Below are 7,772 nucleotides of genomic sequence, written 5' to 3'. Positions count from 1 at the left end.
TAACTGCATTTATTTGTCTGTTCAGAGAAAGCGAGGAGTCAAGATAGACCCCTAGCGTCTTAGTATCTTTGGAGACTTTAATGTCATTGCAGTCAATAATGAAGGACTTGTAGGTTTGGTCTAGTTTGTTGAGCCGATGATTTGATCCTAAAAGTAAGAGCTCAGTCTTATCATCGTTAAGGCAAAGTTTGTGCTGTGCCATCCAGGCCTGGATGACCGAGTGAACATTGTTAAGGGCTTTGGTGTCAGCTGTGCAGTCTCCTGTGATAGGGATGAGTATCTGGGTGTCGTCCGCGTGGCTAGTGTAGGAGACACCCAGATAGTCAAGCACATTGAAGAGGGGCTTGGTGAATACGTCATACAACGTAGGGGATACACACGAGCCTTGAGGAACGCCACAGTGAATAGGGGAGGGATCCGCTGATGCCAGCGGTGAGAAGACCCTCATTGATCTATTGCTCAGGAATGAGTGGATCCAGGCATTGGCAGAGTCGGAGAAGTGGGCTGCGGATTTGAGATGCTGGCAGAGAATTTGGTGGTTGACCAGATCAAAAGCCGTGGAGAGATTGAGGAGAAGGAGAAGAGCTAGCTTCCCATTGTCCTTTAGTGACTCCATCTGAGTTTTCAAGTCGATCAGAGCTAACTCCGTGCCATGTTTAGGGCAGAACCCTGATTGTCTTAAGCCCAGGAGATTGTTTAGTTCGAGGTAATCCTGAATCTGCAGGTAGGCTGCGCGGTCCAGGATCTTGACCAGGAATGGGACTGTAGTGATGGGTCTGAAGTTAGTTGGGATATTAGGGTCAAGGGAGGGTTTTTTGAGGAGTGGGATAACCCATGCATCCCTTAGGTTGTTGGGGACAATACCCGTCTTGAAAGAGGCATTTATGAATGGTGTAATGAACGGGGCTAGCTCATGAGATGCTTCCTTGATAATAGGTGCTGGGCAGGGGTCGCCTTGGCAGTTGGAAGGTTTTAAATTGTTTATAATGTTTTCTACTTTGAGAGTAGTGAGTGGGAGAAGGAGAAAGGTTTATGCGGATAGGTTAAATGTGTATTAAGTGTAGGTGTGGTCGGTGGTTGGTCAAGCTGTAGGGATTTCTGTTTGTCCCTGATTTTGGGTTGCAGGGTAGCAATTTTACCCAGGAGTGCTGACTGAATGTTGGTGTACCAAGTGTTGTCTTTGGAGCAAGAGTCAGGGGGGGATGCAGGTGTCTCGAGTTCCTTAAGGGTATTAAAAAGTTCATTAGTATTGGACTGGGCTAACATAATGTGGTTATTATAAGAATCTTTTTTTGCCTGGAGTACAGCTTCTTTGTAGTTAAGGGTGGCTATCAGAAGACTGTCCTTGTGGGCGTCGGAGTGGTGACTTATCCAGCGTGACTCTGCTGTGCGTTTCTCTTTGCGTAACACTCTAAGCTGGGGAGTTAACCACGAGTTAAGGTGTGCTCGTTGTTTGGGTTTCCTCAGTTTGAGCGGGGCGATAGAGTTGATGGCTGCAAGCAGTGACTGGTTATACATGTCAGCTAGGTTGGTGGGGTCTGAGCAAGTGTCAGGAGCATTATTTAGTGTTTGAAGGATAAGGGGGAGTAGTTTTTCTGTCGTAATGTTCTTTTTATTTCTAGTGAGGGAGGCTGGGGCGACCAAAGGCCTGGGTGGTGGGGCTGCTTCGAAGCTGAAAGTGATGACATGGTGGTCAGTCCACAAGCAAGGGGCGTTGGAGATTACGCTAATATTGCAATTAGTGTCACTAAGCCAGTCAAGGGACCGTCCTTTAATGTGGGTGGGTTCCTGTATGTGGTAAGTGAAACCTAAATCTGTTAAGGTATTAGCTAGGCCGAGGGCCGCAGGATCATTAGGGTCTTGGTGTCCTAGATTGAGGTTGCCAAGAATGATGGTTTGGGAGTTGGATTTAGCATTGTTGAGTACTAATGTAGAGATATCATCCACAAAGGATGTGGGTGGACCAGGGGGTCTGTATATTAGGTGGATGGTAGCCGTTTGGTTAGCTGAGAGTCCGAGTTTGACAGAGAGTGCTTGGGATGGTTCTAAGTCCTAATGAGTTTCTAGCGATGAAAGCAATTCCTCCACCTCTCGAGGTGCAATCACATCTGATGATGGAGTAATCAGTGGGGATGGCCAATGAGAGTGCTAGGCCGGAAGCCGCGTGCAGCCAGGTCTCGGAGATGGCGATGAAGTCGAGTTCCTGAGTTTTGATAAGATCAGCAAAATCCAGAGCGTGCAAAACTAGGGATCTTGCGTTAATCAGGGCGGCTTTAATTAAACCAACGTTGCTTGATGAAGTTGTGATGGTTTGAGGGTGATGGGGCGTGGGTGAGGTGGCCGTTTGTGGAGGCAGGCTGTGCGTATGAGTTTTGAGGTATCGGCTCAGGTACATGGGGTGTCCCTTCTTACCCATAAATCTAGATCCTAATCTTAGGTTTCTAAGAGTGATAGGACATGGTTGGTTGGGTGAGGGTTTTTTGGCGAAATGGTCGAGCCACACGGCCGGATCGTTGAGGTAGATGTTGTGGTATTGAGATGCAGTACTCTGGTAGGTATCAGGAGATCTGTGAGAGGTGGCCATGGATGAGGTGTGCAAGGAGCTAGATGCAGCTAAGTTGGGAGGTGGTAGGTGTGACGACCTGGTAATTGACCACACTGAGAGTAGTACTTGTAATGAGGAGAGCAGTGACCTTAGGGAGGACCAACATGGTAACATGTTACCGAGATTAGAGAGGAAAGGGCCATCGGGTCTGTGAGGCAGTTATAGGTAAGTGTTACAGGCACTATCTGGCTAGGCAGTGCGTGCTCTGTACGAGCAATGCAGGCTAATGAGTTTTGAAACAGGTTAAGTCTACTTATTCAGAGTCAAGCAATGGGGGTGCATCAGATCAAGGTACACAGGCAAAGCAAATACCAAAGCTTGCATATACATTAGCATGCTAGGCAGGGAACAATGCAGAATGCAAGAAGCGTGATCTAATTGTAACGGTGAAACAATTCAGGCAGAGAAGACATTCTAGTGTTGGCAGCAGGTATTGGCAGATCAGGTAAATGTCAAGTTGAAAGGCCTGGCAGAGTAAGGCAGGTACCCTGGAGTTAGCTTAGATCATGTGGACATGTCTTATGCAGAACGGTGCAGCATATGCAGGCATAGATCAAGGTGTGGCGCAGCAAATTAGGGAATACACAATGAGCGTATCAGGCAGGCAGAGTAGCATATATCATGGAGCTAACAAGTGGGTCCACATTGCGGTTCTGAGCAAGAGCTCAATCATTTCAAAAGCGAGCATGGGGCTGACATCATAGTAATTTCAAGGCAAGCACAGGCGAACAAAGCCGCAAATGAAAGCGGTGCCGTGGTCATGCAATGGGAAGGTATGGGCTGGGCGGCAATGAGAACAGACGTAGGCAATGCAAGCAAATAAGGCACTGAAATGGTGCGATCACTTGGTGGTAAGCAACCGCGAATAGGTAGCGACTAGGGGCTCAAATATGCGGTCGGCTCAGTTGATTAAAGTCAGGACGCTCGTAATAGATGTGCAGACGTAGTACAGAGGTGTGCATGGAGCACGTTGCTACGTTGCTACAGCTCATCAAGTGGCGTATGTGATTATATTAGCATAGTAAAGGCGGCATTATCAACATCAGGATAGATAGTATGTCAGCTGGTTCAACAGGCAAGATAAATGCTCGTAGGGCAGTAGGCACAGAGCAGACAACTTATATAGCTATACTAGGTAGCAAGCTCGTGGGAATAAGCATAGCATTCGGAAGCGCTGAAATAGTTGATAACGTTACTAGTCTTACTTTCAGGATGATGAGAGCACTAGTCCATAGGTTCACGAGGAGGAGAGACAGCTGTGTAACCATAAGCAGGGATTAGTGCAAGGTAAAAAAGGGCATAGTGTCCAGACGAACAGCGAGTAAGGCTGAGGACAGGCTAGGACAGGAGTCAACCTTGTTTCACTGGGCCTTGGTGAGAGTGGGCCGGCTTCGCCTGCCGGCTCCCGATAGGTAGCTGAAGAAGGGTCACCAGCCAATCGGGACTCAGCAGCGTCGGCTGGGTGGATTAGGCAGTGGATGCCTCAAATGGGTGGCGGGCAGCCATCTTTGAGTGTGCTGTGCTCCACATGGTGAGCAATGGTGGAATCATGCACAGGGTCGCAATTTCGGCCGGAAACACAGCGCCAAGGCAGATTTCAGTTGCAGGGACAGCAAGGGCATCTGGGCATCGTAGTTGGGATATTGTGATGCAGAGAATCTGTTTTGCACAATTTACCGGAAAAGGTCGAAAAATTTGGGGTGCCCTGCCCTTTGGTAGACCACTGCTCCTGCAGGGTCACAGGAGCTCCTGCTCCACTGAAGAGGAAGGAGGGAATGGTGTAGCGGCTAGGACAGGCTAGGACAGGAGTCAGCCTTGTTTCACTGGGCCTTGGTTTGAAAGACCAGACATCAATAATAGCCTTGATGCATACAAAACTAAACTATATGGAGGGTTTCTTGGTAGGAACTGAGGGAAGCCTGATATCAAGGATTGAACAGTCCTTCAGACAAGAAGAGGCGAGATCCTTAAAAAGACTGGAGGAAAAAATAGTGTCTGGACATCACACCCGGATAGTGGAGAAGGCCTCTCAAACGACATGTGAATCACCAAACCGCATACCCAAAGACCTCTCTTTGAAGACAGGTCAACAAGATTTGAGAAAGTTGACCTCTAGTCATCTGGTCTGTCCAGATCCAATGGACGAAAAAATCGCCATAATAGATGATGAAGTGGCAAACAAGAAATCTCTCCAGAACCGTGCTACCACCAGTAAAAGACAAGTTCACGATGGTCACTTCCCTGAGCTCACCGTAAGCCCAGACGATAACAGATGTAAGAACTCGGCTACGGATCAAAACACGAATGCCTTTTCTTATGGTATATTCAACAAACAGAAATCTCTTCTACCCACTTCTACCAGGCAAAAGAGGCTCCAAGCAGCGAAAAACAACACCTCAAAAACACTCAAGGGCAACAGCAAAGTCAGGAAAACAGGAGCGATGTTGAAAAATAAAAATCCCATTGGAAGATAATCAAAGACCTGAGAAATCTAAATCCCCAGAAAGACCCAACGCTCGCCTAACCCTAAAATCCTTCTCGCCGACCCCTGATGACCAATCGGAGTGGAGTTCATATACATTGGAGATTCAGATCTAGAAACTCCATTGAAAGAAAACCTTAAAAGGAAAGCAGAGATGGTAGAGGACAGATCGCCAAGCACGGAGCCCACAAAGAAAGTCCAAATATACGAGACATCATCCCAGATGGATAACACATCATCTGTAAAAAGCGGCAACATCTGGAGGGGCTACGCAAAAGAAGCAAAAAGGTCAAACGAAAAGGCAAAAGATGTTAGAAATTAAAAAACAAAAGCTAAAGAAGAGAAATCACAGCGGGTAGATGACAAAGACGGGAAGACAGGGACGAGGGACCTTGAAAAAGCAACAAAATTTGTGAAGAATATACCGACGAACATCGGAACAGACGCTCACCCTCGAAATCCAAAAAGAATCTCCCCATCAAGGAAACAAGTAACATATAACGAAGACAAAAGCCAAAGAAGTTTTCAAAAACGAATTGCAAGCATCTGCATCCTAACTCTTTTAAAAATATTTGCCAAAATTCCAACCTTAAGGAACATCCACGACGACGACCTGTGGATAGTGGAACCTTGCCACTCAGGTAGAAGTGATTCCTCATACCTCCACCTGAAGTCCAAAATCATCAACTACCAACTTCTGAAAGAGAGAGAAAGTCTGTCACTTCTTGGTTGCAACTTGACACGAGTTGAGGATCTGGAAAAAGGCTCGGAAGATAAACTGAAAGAAAAAGAGGTGAAGGAGGGCGAACTAAAACACACAAATGGCACTAAAGAGCGTCAACGCGTTCACTATATAAGCAAAATGGAACATCCCCAAAACCCGTTTAAAGATCACGGATAAGGGAACCAGAGAGCAGCACAAAATCTTCATCGAGACGACGCGAGAGGTACTAGGCGCTCACACAAAGCCGACAGAGGAGACGTCAGGAAGGATCGAGCATTGAGGTCACCAAGGCGTACTACAAACAACCTACTGTTAACGAAAGCAAAAGGAGCGTCAGAAAAAAATTGGAGCTGTGGACCTGGGCTGACGCTGGTCGACTCTACTCGCAAAAACTAGCCACTATCAAAGAAGAATAGACGTCCTCCACCCTTAGCTGAAGTGGCGAGAAAAACAACAGCATCTGAACAGAGGGAGAAAATCAAACTTGGTTGTTGGAATACCCGGGGCTTCGAACACCTCACAAGGATAACTGACGTTAACCTTGGGCAATTCGATCTACTGTGTCTGCAAGAGACATGGCTGAGAACCAAACCCCAGTTAGACGGGTATCAGCTAATATTTAATCCAGCAAAAAAAGGACCGCTTGGGCGACCGATGGCCAGCCTGTTAACAACAATCAGAGCTGGGTCGGGCATCGATGTATGTGAAGTTCTGCACACCTTATTGGATCCAACCGATGATATTAAATTGGCAGCAGCCTCAGACCAACTTCCACCCAAGGAAATGGGAAAAAATTCTTCTTATAAATCTGTATTGGAACCCTGAATTAACAACCCAGGAAGAATTTATCAACGAGCTGGGAGAAATTATGGAAGTTGAAATGGGCCACAAGGGTGGCTACTACACAATAGTTAATGGGGATTTTAATGCCTCGTGTGAAGGCATAGGGCTGAATATGAAGCACAAAGATCATAATCTTCCAGTGAGAGAGCGAGGGCAGCTCTTGGAAGAGTTCATGTCAGCACGGTACATGCACAATCTCCACTGGATGAGAATCAAAACAAATACAAACTGTGATGCTGGAAATGCCTCGGAGGGACAGGGCCTCCGTATCCCTGTCCTTTACTGCCTTTTTATCATGTGTTCTGTCATGTTTTCCGTGCAGGAGTTCATGTGGGACTCCTGGCGGTGCAGCTCTCTCTCTTTTGGTTTGGTGAACAGACATGGGATACCCTTACGGCAACGATGGGTGGGGTACAACCCTGTGCCCCTAGTGTATGTTTTTGGGCACCTGTGGGTGGCCCACAGAGCAGGTTATGGTCTGGTGGCAGCTCAATGCTGAATTTGACAGGTGCTCTGAGTATCCTCCATTTTGGGATACCCAGGCCCTGCCACTGGAATCAGTTGATTCCGGATAGAAAACAAGATGGCCCCTGTGGCCTCTTGCTTTCTATTGCCTTTTACCTTGTTTTCCCAAAGTCCTGGGAAGCCCTGACTCTGTCCCTTCCCACTGACTGGCTGTTGGGTGGAAGTTCCATATATGGTGTTGTTGTGAAGTCCAGTCCAGACTGGCTGGAGCCTTCCCAGTGACTGTATGTTGTGGGTACACCCTGTGGGTGGGACCTGGGTGAATGGAGTGTGTGACCAATATGCACTTCTTGTTGTGGCTGTCTGGTTTCTGGCATGAGAGACAAAGACTGAGACAGCCCTGCCCGAAACTGGCCTGAATGCAGTGTGTATTGTTGAATGGCTGGGGACTTGTCCCAATCCACATTCCTTGTTGTGAGTGTCTGAGAGGGAGGAGGATGGCCTGAATGCACTGTGTGTCCGATTGGCTGACTGACTGCATGAATGCCCTTCTGTATGATTGGCTGCTGATTGTGAACCAGCAGTGTGGATGAGAGACAGGATAGTATATCTGGGGACCTCTCACCATTGGAAATTGTTCAGAAGCTGTGTCT

Source organism: Ambystoma mexicanum, chromosome 6p, assembly GCF_040938575.1.
Source record: "Ambystoma mexicanum isolate Mex_15411 chromosome 6p, UKY_AmexF1_1, whole genome shotgun sequence".
Lineage (NCBI taxonomy): Eukaryota > Metazoa > Chordata > Amphibia > Caudata > Ambystomatidae > Ambystoma > Ambystoma mexicanum.
The sequence above is the reverse complement of the archived record's forward strand: the minus strand, read 5'-3'. Positions refer to the sequence as shown.